The 17,709-nt window shown below is 44.2% G+C and overlaps 1 protein-coding gene across 2 annotated transcripts in view; it reads right to left on the bottom strand.

Moving 5' to 3' along the window:
• TIMELESS (timeless circadian regulator) overlaps positions 1-17,281 on the bottom strand; it is a 72,860-nt gene extending 55,579 nt beyond the window's left edge. Inside the window, exon 1 of one of the 2 annotated variants that reach the window (XM_082212378.1) lies at positions 16,981-17,281. The gene's annotated coding sequence lies outside the window, so the exon portion shown is untranslated. The remainder of the gene's footprint in view (positions 1-16,980) is intronic. The other variant, XM_082212379.1, reaches the window with a different exon arrangement.
• Between the last annotated feature and the right edge of the window lie 428 nt (positions 17,282-17,709).

Consider the following 17,709-nt stretch of genomic DNA (forward strand, 5'->3'; position numbering starts at 1 on the left):
GCAGATGACACCAAACTGGGAGGGGTGGCTAACACCCCAGAGGACAGGATCACACTTCAAAACGACCTTGACAGATTAGAGAACTGGGCAAAAATAAACAAGATGAATTTTAACAGGGAGAAATGTAAAGTATTGCACTTGGGCAAAAAAAATGAGAGGCACAAATACAAGATGGGTGACACCTGGCTTGAGAGCAGTACATGTGAAAAGGATCTAGGAGTCTTGGTTGACCACAAACTCGACATGAGCCAACAGTGTGACGCGGCAGCTAAAAAAGCCAATGCAATTCTGGGCTGCATCAATAGGAGTATAGCATCTAGATCAAGGGAAGTAATAGTGCCACTGTATTCTGCTCTGGTCAGACCACACCTGGAGTACTGTGTCCAGTTCTGGGCACCACAATTCAAGAAGGACACTGACAAACTGGAACGTGTCCAGAGGAGGGCAACCAAAATGGTCAAAGGCCTGGAAACGATGCCTTATGAGGAACGGCTAAGGGAGCTGGGCATGTTTAGCCTGGAGAAGAGGAGGTTAAGGGGTGATATGATAGCCGTGTTCAAATATATAAAAGGATGTCACATAGAGGAGGGAGAAAGGTTGTTTTCTGCTGCTCCGGAGAAGCGGACACGGAGCAATGGATCCAAGCTACAAGAAAGAAGATTCCACCTAAACATTAGGAAGAACTTCCTGACAGTAAGAGCTGTTCGACAGTGGAATTTGCTGCCAAGGAGTGTGGTGGAGTCTCCTACTTTGGAGGTCTTTAAGCAGAGGCTTGACAACCATATGTCAGGAGTGCTCTGATGGTGTTTCCTGCTTGGCAGGGGGTTGGACTCGATGGCCCTTGTGGTCTCTTCCAACTCTATGATTCTATGATTCTATGAAATGATAAGAACGGAAAATCATCAGAGGCGCTGACAGAAGTCCAAAAAATATTGTATAAGATGTGAAGTTCTGTTGTATGAATGTTAATTAATATGTTAAAAACTAATAAAAATGTATTCATAAAAAAAGAACCTCACGAGGCTAGGGTTCTTTTTCCCCTTTTTGTAAATATTTTTTATTCATTTTCCAATTAAAAAACCATTCATATTAATAACAAATTCAAACCAAATCTTTCCACATTCAAAAAATAAATAAATAGCCAATTATATAACCCGAATTAATTAATTTCAGTGGGACTTCCCGTGTTCTGGATTTCAAAAGCCAAATGCCCATCCTTTATCTTTCTGCTGTCTTCTTTATTACTTCACAATTTTCCAATCCTGATATTAACAATCTCCTCTCGCGATCAGTCAGTCGCTGGTATAATTCACTATCTTGTTTTATTTGACCATTCCTTATATCTATAATCATGCAGGGGGCTTTTCCACATTGTTCTCAATTTTAATATTTTGAAGCACAGTCCTCCTTTTTCTGCTGATTGTTGTTCTAATAGGCTCTGGGGCTACGAGGCTAGGGTTCAAATCCCCACTGTGTTGCTGCTTCTCAGCCTAACCTACATCGGTTGTTGTGGGAGTTAACTGAGGAAAGGATAAAACATACGGCACATTGAGGGGGGAAACATGGAATGCAAATGCAAAAAATAAAATAATGTACAGTATGTCTGGCTTCAGCAAGCAAGAAAAGCTGGTACCAACTCTTGCCATTATCTCAAAATCTGGAGAAAGGAAATAAAATACCACATAGTTCTCATACACTCCCTCTCACATCTCCAGATGTTGATAAACCTTTTACAGCACACGACACTTTCTGTGTGGCCCAAGCAATTACTGAGGGCAGTGTTGAAAGTCGGAGGGACTGCCCTGGTGGTTTTTTGCAGGCGTATTCTGCAACATGTCATACTCTATATAAATACACATTGGCTCCAAAAAATTAATACAACAGACTCTTCTATAGTCTGCCAACTGAGATACAAATTCATTGCCTCCACAAAAGAACCATCTTAAGCAGGCATAGGCAAACTCCGGCCCTCCAAATGTTTGGGACTACAATTCCCATCACCCCTAGCTAACAGGACCAGTGGTCAGAGATGATGGGAATTGTAGTCCCAAACATCTGGAGGGCAGGAGTTTGCCTATGCCTGATCTTAAGTGACTGTGTGAACTCATGTTTATCCACACAGCTTTTTTTTTTTTTTAAAGGGATGCTTTCAAGTCTCCCAACTGCAGTAGTCACACAGCCAAGCCAAAATTCACAATTCTTTGCGAATGCAAAATCAACAGAAGCCAAACCGATCAGCTACTAATTGGCTATCAGGCAGACACAACTAAGACCACCCTTGTTTGGCCACATTAGGAGATCGGGTTCATACAATCCACGTTCTCCTATTGCTATGCAATTCTCTTCCCCTTTATTATCCCACAAATTAGCTAATTGCAGCTCCCTGCCCCCCTCTCCCATGCAATTAGCAACCTTCAGAAGCTGCGATCCTCACATATTACCACCAGCAGGTGAACGGACATTTAAGTTAGTTTGCTGGGACACAGCACCAACCAGCGTCATGGGATGGACAAGAAAGGTAAATGCGCTACAGCCGCTACTTGTCCCCTGCCAGGGAATGCAAAAGAGACTTACCTTGTCTCTGCAGGTCAACAAGCGAAAAAGTGGAACTTCGCCGGAAACAATGCTTGGCTATAAATCTCAGCCAAAATCCACAGACCCTTTGCTCAGAAGCTAAAGCATCCTAAAATAGGCAGAGGTGTCGCACAGGTCTTCTCTACAGCAAACTAAGACTATATGTCTTAAGACAACCCTCTGCTATCGCCTACACATGCCCTGAACCTCAGTTTTTCCAATAGCCAAGGCTATTGAAGCAGAGATATCACAGAACTGCCACAGCCTCAAAGAACCATGAAGAATAGCATGAGAGGGAGGACAGATAAAACTCCTTTCCTGGCCTACAGATCAGAAAGCAGAGAAGGGATTTCTCACGTTACTCCTGTGTAAGTTTATTTTACCAGCAGAACCTTCCACGCAAACTCCTCAGACGAATTGTTTTCTGCTGCTCCAGAGAAGCAGACACGGAGCAATGGATCCAAACTACAAGAAAGAAGATTCCACCTAAACATTAGGAAGAACTTCCTGACAGTAAGAGCTGTTTGACAGTGGAATCTACTGCCAAGGAGTGTGGTGGAGTCTCCTTCTTTGGAGGTCTTTAAGCAGAGGCTTGACAACCATATGTCAGGAGTGCTCTGATGGTGTTTCCTGCTTGTCAGGGGGTTGGACTCGATGGCCCTTGTGGTCTCTTCTGACTCTATGATTCTATGATTGCAACTGGACTGCTTCCAAAATTCCTGGAGCTTTTAAGGTGAGAGGGAAAGAGAGAAGCTGCTGGGAACTAGAAGACTGTAGACAACTGGCAAAATTTTGAGCTGCTAAAGAGGAGAAGGAAAAGGAGATGCGTTTTCTCCACCCACTTCTCGACAAGGCAACCCCTTCTTAACTCACCCCAATCCACCGCTACTGGAGTTCACACTGATTTCAAAATGACAGGACGTAACCTGGTTTGTGTAACTGGCCCACTTACACAAACCTACTTTCCAGTTTCTCTAGGATGTCACGATAACCCAGGTCACTAAGCAGCAGGGAGGATGTGTATGTGTGTGTGCAAGTTGAGGAGAAATGTTTGGGAGCCCAAACCTCTTCTGCAACCACATCCCGTATCTTTCGTTCTATAAGACGCACCAGACCACAAGACGCACCTAGTTTTTGGAGGAGGAAAACAAGAAGAAAAAAAATTCTGAATCTCAGAAGCCAGAACAGCAAGAGGGATCACTGCGCAGTGAAAGCAGCAATCCCTCTTGCTGTTCTGGCTTCCGGGATAGCTGCACAGCCTGCATTCGCTCCATAAGACGCACACACATTTCCCCTTACTTTTTAGGAGGAAAAAAGTGAGTCTTATAGAGCAAAAAATACGGTAACTTAAGACTCATGCTCAGATACCTCTGGGGTATCTTGGCTAGGTGGATGCAATATTCAGGGGGGGAAGATTGGGATTTTGACATCTTAGCACAACCTCTGGCAAGCGGCAGCTTGAAGTCTCGTTATGGAGAATTGGCAAGTAAGACCAGCACTGTAGGGGCAGGCTGACCACTGTTCGAAATTACCCAGGCGCCAAGCGCACTTTGTACCTGGCTATCGACCTCTTGCGACCAGGTGAAGATGCCCAGGCGCCAAGATGGCACCAGACGTCTCCACCATCTGGAGGTCCGTGCCTGAGTGGTCCTTGAATCTTGGCTGTGTTCACACACTAGCAACCACATCCTGTAGAACTCTATCCAGTATAGTTTATCTGCACCATCGGAATAAATTTCAGGAACCTAAAAGTCGTATTGAAAAATACAACTTTCTGAACCGTCCGGCCCCAAAAATGGCAACTAGGCAGTCTGTTTTGCCAACTATAACCCTGGTTTAAGGAGACAATTGGCGCCTAGCTTATATCTATATCGCCGGAGAATTGATGCTTTTGAATTCTGGTGCTGGAGGAGACTCTTGAGAGTCCCATGGACTGCAAGAAGATCAAACCTCTCCATTCTGAAGGAAATCAGCCCTGAGTGCTCACTGGAAGGACAGATCATGAAGCTGAGGCTCCAATACTTTGGCCACCTCATGAGAAGAGAAGACTCCCTGGAAAAGACCCTGATGTTGGGAAAGATGGAGGGCACAAGGAGAAGGGGATGACAGAGGACGAGATGGTTGGACAGTGTTCTCGAAGCTACCAGCATGAGTTTGACCAAACTCTGGGAGGCAGTGGAAGACAGGAGTGCCTGGCGTGCTCTGGTCCAGGGGGCCACGAAGAGTTGGACACGACTAAACAACAAAGATTATATCTAACACTGCCGCCACCAGACCTGTCGCCGCTACTGCTTGCCGCAACCGCTGTGCTGCATCCGTGTCAATTTCAGGCGAAATTGTGCTGATTTGGAGTGATCTCACCCCCCAAATGGATGTGATCTCACCCGAAACTGGCGCAGATGTTGGCGCTGCTTCTCCGTCGCTGGCAGCGGTGCAGGCAGGGCGGCCGTGGGGGCGCTGTTTCAGGGGCTTCTGCTGCCTGAGGCAGCAGCCGCACCCTGCCTATTGGCTGAGCAGGCCTTGCTAAAAAACTCTAAATGGCCTGCTCACACTGAATCCTTCTCTTCCTATGGGTCTAGGCCCAGTGCTCTGAGTCAGCCTCTGCCTTAAAACCTACTCTGAAACCCAGGGCTTAATCCTGGAACATGTGAAGCAACCATAATTATGCAAGGAGATGCCCGCAGGGGAGTGCAGCTCCTCCACTGAAGATCAGTCACACCCACCATCTGAGGTTATGCAGTCAGGCTTGAACCTTGACACCTCCTCCATTTCAAAACCAAAAGATAGAATCATAGAATCATAGAGTTGGAAGAGACCACAAGGGCCATCGAGTCCAACCCCCTGCCAAGCAGGAAACCCCATCAGAGCACTCCTGACATATGGTTGTCAAGCCTCTGCTTAAAGACCTCCAAAGTAGGAGACTCCACCACACTCCTTGGCAGCAAATTCCACTGTCGAACAGCTCTTACTGTCAGGAAGTTCTTCCTAATGTTTAGGTGGAATCTTCTTTCTTGTAGTTTGGATCCATTGCTCCGTGTCCGCTTCTCTGGAGCAGCAGAAAACAACCTTGCTCCCTCCTCTATGTGACATCCTTTTATATATTTGAACATGGCTATCATATCACCCCTTAACCTCCTCTTCTCCAGGCTAAACATGCCCAGCTCCTTTAGCCGGTCCTCATAAGGCATCGTTTCCAGGCCTTTGACCATTTTGGTTGCCCTCCTCTGGACACGTTCCAGTTTGTCAGTGTCCTTCAAGATGATGCATCTTGGAACCCGAATCTCCACAGGGGCCACTTCATTTTGCTGCAGCTACTCTGTGTGATAACATGAACATGAGGAGGAGCAGGTAGATCTCTTTGAACCACTACAAATTTCAGGGAAAAGGACCGCGTTGTTAACCAGATCAGCGTGATGTGCAGTGTTCAAAATTAGCCAGGCGCTAGGCGCATTTTGCACCTGGCTTTCAGCCACTTGCGATCAAGTGAAAATGCCTGGGTAGCAGGATGGTGCTTGACAACACTATCTGGAGGTGCACGCCTGGGGATCATTGGATCTGGGCCGTTTTTCACACACTAATACCCCCATCCTATAGAATTCTATCACTCATATTTTATCTGCACAATCGGAAAGTATTTCTGGGACCTAACTGCTTTTTCTGTGCCCCCAAGCAAGAGCAGTCACCGTTAAGAAAAAGAGGTTGGAATAAGCCAATATATATCCCTGGATCAAGTAACTTTTCTTCTTTTAAGTTCTCAAAGTTCTTAGCCTAGCTTTCAAGGCTGTCATCTGAACTAGTCAGATGTTTAACTGAGAATCAGTCAGTCCGTCCATCAGTTGAAAAATAAAGACTTTAGAGCAGTTGTGCACCAAAATGGCAAATAGACATTCCGTTCTGGTGACTGCAACCTTGGTTTAGGGCAGAGGTTTTCAACCTTTTTGAGTTCATGCCTCCCTTAACCAACTATATTCTTTTTTGGGCACCCTTGTGTGGCTCGGGAGCCCAGCTGTGTCACCCCTTGCCTTCAAAGCTGGCAGCCTCTCACCCTTGTGTAGTATTCCCTCAGCCTCCTCTCCCCTCTCCTTGGGAGTCCTCTGGGCAGCCATAGCTGCTGCCCCAGTCTTTGAGCTGCTTGCCCCTGCCCCAAATAGAGGTGCCCTCCCAGAGGCACCATTCACCTATGGCGCTTATAGCCAGGGCTGCTGCAATAAACAGCTGTGCAAGCCTTTGGGAGGCAGAGATGTGAGAGGGCATCAGAGGATGGAGGGACAGAGGCCAGTGTTGCCTACGGCATCCCTGACTATCATTCAAGACAGCCCAGGGTGCTATGGCACACTGGTTGAAAACCACCATTTTAAGGAGTCATTTGGCACCTAGATTAAACATCTGAGTTTCTTTTTTTTTTTATAAAATTTTTATTGGTTTTACAAGAGTTTTTATAACAAACAAACATAAAAGAAAAACAGACAAACAAACAAATATAATTTCAAAATGTCCTTTCATAAACTTCTTTCCTCGGACTTCCCCATACCTCCCCTTTCTGCATCCTCATGTCCAAATTTTATAGCAACTTATAAATGTTTTTTCCCATCCTAATTCATCATAGTCCTTTCTTAATCTAATCTTATATTACTGCAACCCTTTCTCTCTGTAAAATCTCGACATTCTAAACTTCATCAAGTTTATAATAGTTCTTAAGATAAATCTTAAATTTCTTCCAGTCTTCTTCCGCAGTCTCCTTTCCCTGGTCACGAATTCTGCTCGTCATTTCCGCCAATGTCATATAGTCAATCACTTTCATCTGCCATTCTTCCAAGGTGGGTAAATCTTGTGTCTTCCAATACTTTGCGATCAATATTCTTGCTGCTGTTGTTGCATACATGAAAAAAGTTCTATCCTTTTTTGGCACCAGTTGGCCGACAATGCCCAAGAGAAAGGCCTCTGGTTTCTTAAGGAAGGTATATTTAAATACCTTTTTCATTTCATTATATATCATCTCCCAGAAAACCTTAATCTTCGGGCATGTCCACCAAAGATGATAAAAAGTACCTTCAGTTTCCTTACATTTCCAACATTTGTTATCAGGCAAATGGTAAATTTTTGCTAGCTTAACTGGGGTCATGTACCACCTATAGACCATTTTCATCACATTTTCCTTTAAAGCACTACATGCCGTAAATTTAATACCAGTGTTCCACAACCTTTCCCAGTCAGCAGACATAATATTATGACCAATGTCCTGTGCCCACTTAATCATAACTGATTTAACTGTTTCGTCTTGTGTATTCCATTTCAACAGCAAGTTATACATTCTTGACAAATTCTTAGTATTGGGTTCTAACAATTCTGTCTCAAGTTTTGATTTTTCCACCTGGAAGCCAATTTTCCTGTCTTGTTTAAAAACCTCCATTATTTGATAATAGTGGAGCCAATCTTGTACTTTGGGTTTTAATTTTTCATGGCTCTTTAATTTCAGTTTCTCTCCATCCTGTTCTAAGATCTCACAATACTTTGGCCATCCGACCTCCATATTAACTTTCTTGTGGGCCTTAGCCTCTAAGGGTGACAACCATCTAGGGGTTTTGTTTTCCAACAGATCTTTATATCTCATCCAAACATTAAACAACGCTTTCCTTACAATATGATTTTTAAAGGCACTATGCACTTTGATTTTGTCATACCATAGATATGCATGCCAGCCAAATGCATTATTGAAACCTTCTAAGTCCAAGATATCTGTATTCTCGAGGAGCATCCACTCTTTCAGCCAGCAGAATGCTGCTGCTTCATAATACAATTTTAAGTCCGGCAGGGCAAATCCCCCTCTTTCTTTTGCATCTGTTAAAATTTTATATTTTATTCTGGGCTTTTTGCCCTGCCAGACAAATTTCGCAATGTCTTTCTGCCACCTCTTGAAACAGTCCATCTTGTCAATAATCTGCAAAGTTTGAAATAAAAATAACATTCTAGGCAGTACATTCATCTTAATCACTGCAATTCGGCCTAACATTGACAATCTCAAATTTGACCATATTTCTAAATCTTTTTTAATTTCTAACCAACATTTTTCATAATTGTCCTTATACAGATTCAAGTTTTTAGATGTTAAATTAACCCCTAGATATTTCACCTTCTTGACCACCGTCAGACCTGTCTCTTCTTGAAACTTATTCTTTTCCATATCTGTTAGGTTTTTCCCTAAGACTTTAGTTTTTTGTTTATTCAATTTAAATCCAGCTACCTGTCCAAATTGTTGGATTATTTCCAACACTCTTTTTGTACTAGTGTTTGGCTCCTGCAAGGTCAAAACAAGGTCATCTGCGAACGCTCTTAACTTATAGTGTTTGGTTCCGACCTTTACACCTTTAACCTGCTGGTCGTCTCTGATCATGTTCAGCAACACCTCCAGGACCGAAATAAAAAGCAATGGGGAAATTGGGCACCCCTGTCGTGTTCCTTTTTCTATCTTAAGTTCCTCAGTTATTACATTGTTTACAATCAACTTAGCTTTTTGTTCGGAATATATTGCACCCATACCATTCTCAAATCCTTGTCCTACCCCCATCCCATGAAGATTCTTTTTCATAAAACTCCACGAAATATTGTCAAAGGCTTTCTCCGCATCCACAAATATCAAAACTGCTTTAGTATTTATGTTCACCTCTAACTTTTCCAAAATGTCTATTATATTCCTAACATTGTCTGAGAGGTGTCTTTTTGGGAGAAAGCCTGCTTGGTCTCTGTGAATCTTCTCCATCAGTACTCTTTTAAATCTTTTTGCTAAAATGTCTGCAAAAATTTTGTAATCCACATTCAGTAACGAAATTGGGCGGTAGTTCTTCAGTTGAGTCTTTTCAGTCTCTGTCTTTGGTATGAGTGAGATATATGCTTCTTTCCACGATTCGGGTGCCTTTTTTCCCTCTAAGATCTCGTTACAAACTTCCTTTAACGGTTGTATCAGCCATTCCTTTAAAGATTTGTAATATCTGGAAGTCAGTCCGTCTGGCCCTGGAGATTTGCCCAATTGCATGTCCTGAATGGCACCCTCTATCTCTTGTTCTGTTATTCTCTGGTTTAGATCCACCTTGCTATGATGAGAGATTTTTTGTAATCCATATTTATTAAGGAATTTATCTATGTCCTCTTCATTTTGTAATCCTTGGGAATAAAGTTTTTTAAAGTAACTCACAAAACAATTTCTTATCTCGTTGGGTTTAGATATATTTTTTCCATCCACTTCTAGACTTGTGACTGTATTTAATTTCTGTCTTTTCTTAAGTTGCCATGCCAGAAGTTTACCACATTTGTCTGCCGACTCAAATGTCTTTTGTTTCATTTGCTTTATTTTCCATTCTATCTCTTGGTTCATCAATTCCATATATTGTGTTTGATACAACTTAATCTCCCTCAAAATCTCCTGGGACTTTGGTTTTGATCTTAATTTTTTCTCTCCTTCTTTTATCTTTTCCAAAATTTTTTCCTTTTTCTCATTCTGTTTTCTCTTCTTTATTGAATTTTGTTGAAAACAAAAATCAACAACATAAACATCTGAGTTTCTAACACTGGGTGTGCCACCATTTATCAACATCTCACTGGCACAGCAAGCGATTTCACATCCTCCATGCATTTGTTCATTTGTAAGCATCAGCTTACACTTGGCTGTTAGAACAGCATATAGACTAGGAGATATCAGTACAGTGGTACCTCGGGTTAAGTACTTAATTTGTTCCGGAGGTCTGTTCTTAACCTGAAACTGTTCTTAACATGAAGCACCACTTTAGCTAATGGGGCCTCCTGCTGCCGGAGCACAATTTCTGTACCCGAGGTACTATTTCTGAGTTAGCGGAGTCTGTAACCTGAAGCGTCTGTAACCTGAGGTACCACTGTGTAATTCTTGCGTCATAATTTTGCGGATTTGGGCAAGCTGTGACTCACCTCCGTCTCCGGTATGGACAAAACGCTAACCTACCGTACAGGGATTGTTTTAAGGATTGGGACGTCATATGCAAAGCGTTATAACCCAGGAGAATGGGGAGGACCTGTGACCTTTGAGGTGTTACTGGGCTCCCAACCCCCACCAGTCCCAACCAGCATGGCCAATGGCCAGTGCTGATGGGAGCTGGAGTACAACATCAGGGGGTAAAGGCCTGCTGTATACACTATAAAGCCCTATATAAAAGATGGCGCTTACAACTTTCCTATCTCTCTGAATCTGCAGTTAAAACGAAGTAAAACTAAGATAAGGAAAGAAGGAAAGAAAGAATTGTTGTGTGCACGGGTAGGTCTTTGGGGGTACCAGGACCCTGGGTTTTTCTTGAGATTTGGAGTAAAATGAAGACAATGAGAATCCCTAGGAAAACTGTTTTCAGCCCTCAATGGCCTCAGTTCTTACAATGCAACCACATTGATCCAAAACAACCTTGCACACCATGGCTTATTTAGGCACCCTGTGAGCCACAGCTCACATGTGGTTTCTTGCTCCTCCCCGCAGGTGACTGGGGCCTAGTTTCATTCAAATTTCCAAGGAAACTGGCCCCCTGGGGAAGTATGAGAAAGTCAATAGCCTACCAGGGAAAGCGTACCTGAGTTGCATAACAGGCCGCATTCTCAACCGCTCTCTGTGTGCGCTAACAAAAGCCAGTGAATGTGAAGTGGGTCAAGAAAGCAGCCCCACCCCCAGCACCACACTGATGGATCGGCAAAAGCTGTTTCAAAAGAGACAAGGCATCATTTTAAGATGGCCAGGAAAACGTTCTCCTTTTGTGTCCAAAGCAAATTTTGCCCATGGGTGGCAGAACTTACAGGGCCTGACGACACTTTGAATCTCTCCCATTTGCAAGCATTTTGCACAACTCATCAAGTTTACCCCATTTCCAACCATCACCAGCATGTACTGAAGCGCTCCTCAAATGGATTACTGTTCTGCAAACTATTCCTGCATGTTTCACATTTAAAAAACAAGAAGACCATGAGCTACCTTGATTCCATCAGTACTCACAAGGTGATCAGATATCTAGATGGAGGGGGACTACTCCCCCCGGTATGTGGGGGGAAGGGGGTACTGCAGACTCCCCCAGCTATTTTTAATTCACACACTAGGACTGGGCAATATATCGTCCAAAACCAGCTTGATGTCCATAGCGTAATAACGGTTTCATAACTTTTGATCTGGTCATGTATCGCGAATTACGATGCTACACTAGCTGTTTAGCTAGTGATATATAACGGAAGAAATATCAACAACCTCAGATATGCAGATGACACAACCTTGATGGCAGAAAGTGAAGAGGAATTAAAGAACCTTTTAATGAGGGTGAAAGAGGAGAGCGCAAAATATGGTCTGAAGCTCAACATCAAGAAAAGAAGATCATGGCCACTGGGCCCATCACCTCCTGGCAAATAGAAGGGGAAGAAATGGAGGCAGTGAGAAATTTTACTTTCTTGGGCTCCATGATCAGTGCAGATGGTGACAGCAGCGACGAAATTAAAAGACGCCTGCTTCTTGGGAGAAAAGCGATGACAAACCTAGACAGCATCTTAAAAAGCAGAGACATCACCTTGCCAACAAAGGTCCGTATAGTAAAAGCCATGGTTTTCCCAGTAGTGATGTATGGAAGTGAGAGCTGGACCATAAAGAAGGCTGATCGCCGAAGAATTGATGCTTTTGAATTCTGGTGCTGGAGGAGACTCTTGAGAGTCCCATGGACTGCAAGAAGATCAATCCTACCCATTCTGAAGGAAATCAGCCCTGAGTGCTCACTGGAAGGACAGATCCTGAGGCTGAGGCGCCAATACTTTGGCCACCTCATGAGAAGAGCAGACTCCCTGGAAAAGACCCTGATGTTGGGAAAGATGGAGGGCACGAGGAGAAGGGGACGACAGAGGACGAGATGGTTGGATAGTGTTCTTGAAGCTACCAGGATGAGTTTGATCAAACTGCGGGAGGCAGTGGAAGACAGGAGTGCCTGGCGTGCTCTGGTCCAGGGGGTCACGAAGAGTCGGACACGACTAAACGACTAAACAACAACAACAACATATAACAATGTTGAACGCCCAAGCCCTCTACATAGTTCCATCCTTATTTCAGACCTTGATATACTGATATATCACAATGTTTAAAAAGGTAAAGGTAAATGGACCCCTAAGCATTAGGTCCAGTCGTGACCGACTCTGGGGTTGCGGCGCTCATCTCGCTTTATTGGCCGAGGGAGCCTGCGTACAGCTTCCGGGTCATGTGGCCAGCATGACTAAGCCGCTTCTGGCGAACCAGAGCAGCACACGGAAACACCGTTTACCTTCCCGACGGAGCAGTACCTATTTATCTACTTGCACTTTGACATGCTTTCAAACTCCTAGGTTGGCAGGAGCAGGGACCGAGCAACGGGAGCTCACCCCATCACGGGGATTCGAACCGCTGACCTTCTGATCGGCAAGTCCTAGGCTCTGTGGTTTAACCCACAGCGCCACCCGCGGCCCTATCACAACATTTAGCTGGTGATATATCGTGTTGTTGAAAACCAGCCCTACTGCTGGTGCACACAGAAACTTTTTTCCTGTTGCACTCAGTGGTTTTTGCAGTCTTAGAACTCTGCATTGTACAGTTGTGGCACAGACCTTCCCCCCCCCCTCCCCAAAAAACGCAATCTCTCCAGGATTTTTAAAGGCTAGTGCAGATTCATCAGCTTCCAAGGCACAAGAGTTCACTTAGAAGTTCCTTCTCCAAACGAGCTGAATTTTAGAAAGGGCTAATAGCGTACTTCCATCACAGCTGAGTGAGCAGCAAAAATTGGAAAGCGACAGATTTCCATATCCAGTCAAAGTCTGCACACACATGCCTGTGAACTGAGGAGAAGAGACAGCAAATTCCACCTAATATTCTATGCAAATTATACAGATCCCCAGAGGGAATGAAACAGCGACAGGTTTGAATAAAACTTGCAAGCAACAGAGCAAGCCACATATATTTACAAGTTTGTGAAATTAAGCAGGGAGCAAAGAAGAGACAAATTGCTTGCTGCCGGGGAAACCAGCAACCAATCCTACTTGGATCGTCACACCTCCGTTTCTGCAAGCAGGGTGGGAGCAGCCGGAATGCACACCTGAGCAGGGCAAAGCAGCCGGGAAAGGAATATAGGAAAGCAACGTGACAGGAGTAGAAGGCAATGCTGGGCACTTGCATGTGATAATAACGCTAGCATTCCTTTTGAACACCTAGCAGTGCGGGGAGGCTGCAGGAGGGAGAAGGGAAAGGAAGGGGGCACATGGGGCTAATTGCACAGCCTCTCAAGGTGTTGAATACTGAAAACTGTCACTCACCGAAAAGTACCAACGGAGCCTTGAGTCAAGTGCATCACTTAAAATGGGAGGACAAAAACACTATAGTATATGCCTCCCCCACTCTCCAATGCTAGCCTATGCAATTTTACTCATAAGTAAGACTTCTTCAATGTCCACAGGATGGGAATGCAGCCTTAAACACACTTGGAAGCCCCCTGAATTCAGTTATCCTTACGCACACTACTTAAAAGAATTATTTGAATTAGCTTTTAAATCTTCCCAAATAAATCAGTGGAACCATTCTCTTCCTCTCGTCTTTCTAGTGCAGGGGTAGGCAAGCTAAGTCCGGGAATCAGTGTGTTTTTACATGAGTAGAATGTGTCCTTTTATTTAAAATGCATCTCTGGGTTATTTGTGGGGCGTGCCTGTTGTTTTTACATGAGTAGAATGTGTGCTTTTATTTAAAATGCATCTCTGGGTTATTTGTGGGGCGTGCCTGTTGTTTTTACATGAGTAGAATGTGTGCTTTTATTTAAAATGCACCTCAGGGTTATTTGTGGGGCATAGGAATTCATTCATATTTTTTTTCAAAATATAGTCCGGCCCACTACATGGTTGGGGCTGAAAAAGGTTGCTGACCCCTGTTCTAGTGCATGCATCAAATACTACACAGACTCTTTTTTTTTAAGGTTTATTAATTCCATTTGGGACTTTAACAGGAACACATGAAATCACCTCCCATTCCTGCTTTCTTTTCAAAATTTAAACAATTCATTTTTTGTTTTGATAAGTTCCACAAATATGTTCTTCTCCTTTACACTCTTCCTTGCCAAGAGTAACCTGCACCACAGAAGCAATAACCTGTGCAGAATTTACACAAATGTTTTTATAGTTCATTGGGATTGCTGAATTTTGGTGTTATGGTTGCAGTACTTTGGGAGGGGCGGGAGAGGGTGGTTATTGTTTCGTTCTTGTTTTTATTATGCATTTTGTATTTTTATCTTGTGGTTTGATGCTGTGAACTGCCCTGAGATCTACAGATCAAGGGCAGTCTGCAAATTTAATAATAATCATAACATTAACAATAATAATAATTTTGGAGTTTAGTCTACAGGACAGGCACACATGGGAAGTGGCCAGGGCAGGACGAACATTTAAAACAGAGCACTGAGTGATGTCTCTTTGTTGGAAAAGAGGGAAAGAGATACTCAAAGAGAATGAGATGTGATCTAACCTATCTTAAGGTTGCAAGAATATTCTGTTATATAGGATGCAATAAGCACTTCACGTACCATGCAAATCATTGCATTCATAAAGTTAAGGATATGCCTGAATAGCAAAGAAATCTGTAGAGTGAGACTGAACATTCTGCACAGCAAATGAAGTCTTTGTATTAAATGAAGGCAATGTATTAAAGCCAACAAATTTCAGACAGCAGAATTTCTAGAATACAGTGTGTACCCTCAGACTTTCTGTTCAGGAAATGAACACCCACATCCCACTCAAGACTGCTTTCTTGCCATACCCACTCAGACTGATATATGGTCCTGCCAGACAAACCACCACAACACTGGAAGGAAGAGCGGAGGCTTTCTAGCTTAAATCTTTGCGAATGGCAATATTCTGTGTGCTGTACTGGGTAGTGTCAGATTAGTACTGGGAAGACCATGTTCAAGTCCGCTCTCACCAAAGCAATCTGTGCCATGTCTATTCAGAAGCAAGTCTATTGGTTTCAACAGGGCTTAGTAGTACCAAGGGAAGTGAGAGCTGGACCATAAAGAAGGCTGATCGCCGAAGAATTGATGCTTTTGCGTTATGGTGCTGGAGGAGACTCTTGAGAGTCCCATGGACTGCAAGAAGATCAAACCGATCCATTCTGAAGGAAATCAGCCCTGAGTGCTCACTGGAAGGCCAGATCCTGAAGCTGAGACTCCAATACTTTGGCAACCTCATGAGAAGACAAGACTCCCTGGAAAAGACCCTGATGTTGGGGAAGATGGAGGGCACAAGGAGAAGGGGACGACAGAGGACGAGATGGTTGGACAGTGTTCTCAAAGCTACCAGCATGAGTTTGACCAAACTGCGAGAGGCAGTGGAAGACAGGAGTGCCTGGCGTGCTCTGGTCCATGGGGACACGAAGAGTCAGACACGACTAAACAACAACAACAACAAAGTAGTACAAAGTAGGGGAGATTAGGACTGCAGACTCCTCAGTGAAGTTTACTGGCTGTCCTTAGGCCAGTCATAGTCTGGCAGTGCAACGTACCTCACAGGATTGATGTGAATGTAAAACTGAGGGAGGGAAGAGAAGAATAATGTAAATTTAACTCTATGCTTGTGTCAGTGTTGGTCAGCATCAGTAGCACAGCTGTAGCCGGTTACAATGTAATGGAAGCAGAACAGGTTTATATGGCTAAAGAGATGGAAAAAGATGAGGACAAACAGTTATTCCTAGTTTAATAAAACAACCAAATATTGCACAATTTTGCAAGTACTGAGTTCTCAGAATTTAAAGGAGCAAAAACGAAAAGTTAATGCTCTGCCCAGGCAAGAAGAGATGGCAAAATTTGTTTATATCCCCCCCCCCACACACTTTAGGTCCTCACAGCAGCTTGCAATAAAAAAAAATACAAAACATGTAGAATTATAAGTAGTGCTGCTGCTCATCATCTATACTAGTAGGCATTCCTACTGCTCCTTCTCCTTCAATCCATTCAGGGTGCTGTGAACAACAGAATGCTAAAGGTGTTGTGGGCACCTAGCAATGAAGGCTGCATTTCCCCAAAGATACAAATACTTTGCTTTTGAGTGCTGGGAAAAACCAGTCTCCCTTCAGCAGAAGCAATACCTAGAGAAATTACAAATGAGCAGTTGGAGACACGTTTGAAATAATGATGGAGGGTGGGACACACACACACACGTTGAAATGCATTTATTACTTCCAATGATCGACCCCAGAGATACACTAAACTGGTTAGCAACCGCTTTAGTTGTTGTGACCAAGCAATGTCCTCTTTATCTTCCATCGGATTCCTTGCCACGGCAATCACAAAAAGCAGCCACCTCAAGGGCGAAACAAAACAACGCCGAGAAGTTTTGCAAGGGCGGCAGAAAAAGTGCTTTCCTTACCTGGATTTAACGCGGGGTCGTTAATCTGGAGCAGATGGAATATAGTTAATCTTTACAAGATCTGGGGGGGGGCGGTCCTGATTATTACTGCTATTTAAAAAGAGAAGTCTCCCCCGTGTTGTTACGATCTCCAAGAAATACCGAAAACAGAGCGCGGGGAGGGTGGGTGGAGAGATCCGGCGTCTCCAGCGTTTTCAAGATGCTCGCAAAGCCGTGCAGCCGCCAATGACAGCCTCCGCGCAAGCGGAAGTTGCTCGACACGGGAAGAGGCCTTCGGTGCCGTGCCAGGGAGACGCGTGCGCGAGTCCTGCCTTCCTGCGAAATTTACAACCACCTGAGCACCTATAGGAAGGGCGATGGCGGGAAAAGGGCAGGAGAAGCTGCGGCAAGGCTTGCAAGAGGCAAGGCTCTGCAAAACGCGCCCGCCCTCGCTTTGCAAATCCCAGGAGCTACGGCACCCGGCTAGCTTTGTTGAAATCCCACCGGGGGGAATCGGTGGGCTTTAAGCGGCCGCGGGGTTATCGGCAGCTAGCGCGAATGCCTGGCGAGAAGTATACTCCTCTCTCACACAAATCTCCATCGTCAGAATATAACATCTCCAAGCGCAACCCTCCCGTTACGTCTCCGGGTCTGCGCAATGCTTGCTTATGTTGGGGGGGGCGGAGAAACGCCCCCATTCCTTGGGTGACCAAAACCAACAAATCACTGCCAGGGGTGGAAAGTGTGTTC

The sequence above is a fragment of the Podarcis vaucheri genome (genome assembly GCF_965113315.1).
Source record: "Podarcis vaucheri genome assembly, chromosome: 2".
Taxonomy (NCBI): Eukaryota; Metazoa; Chordata; class Lepidosauria; order Squamata; family Lacertidae; genus Podarcis; species Podarcis vaucheri.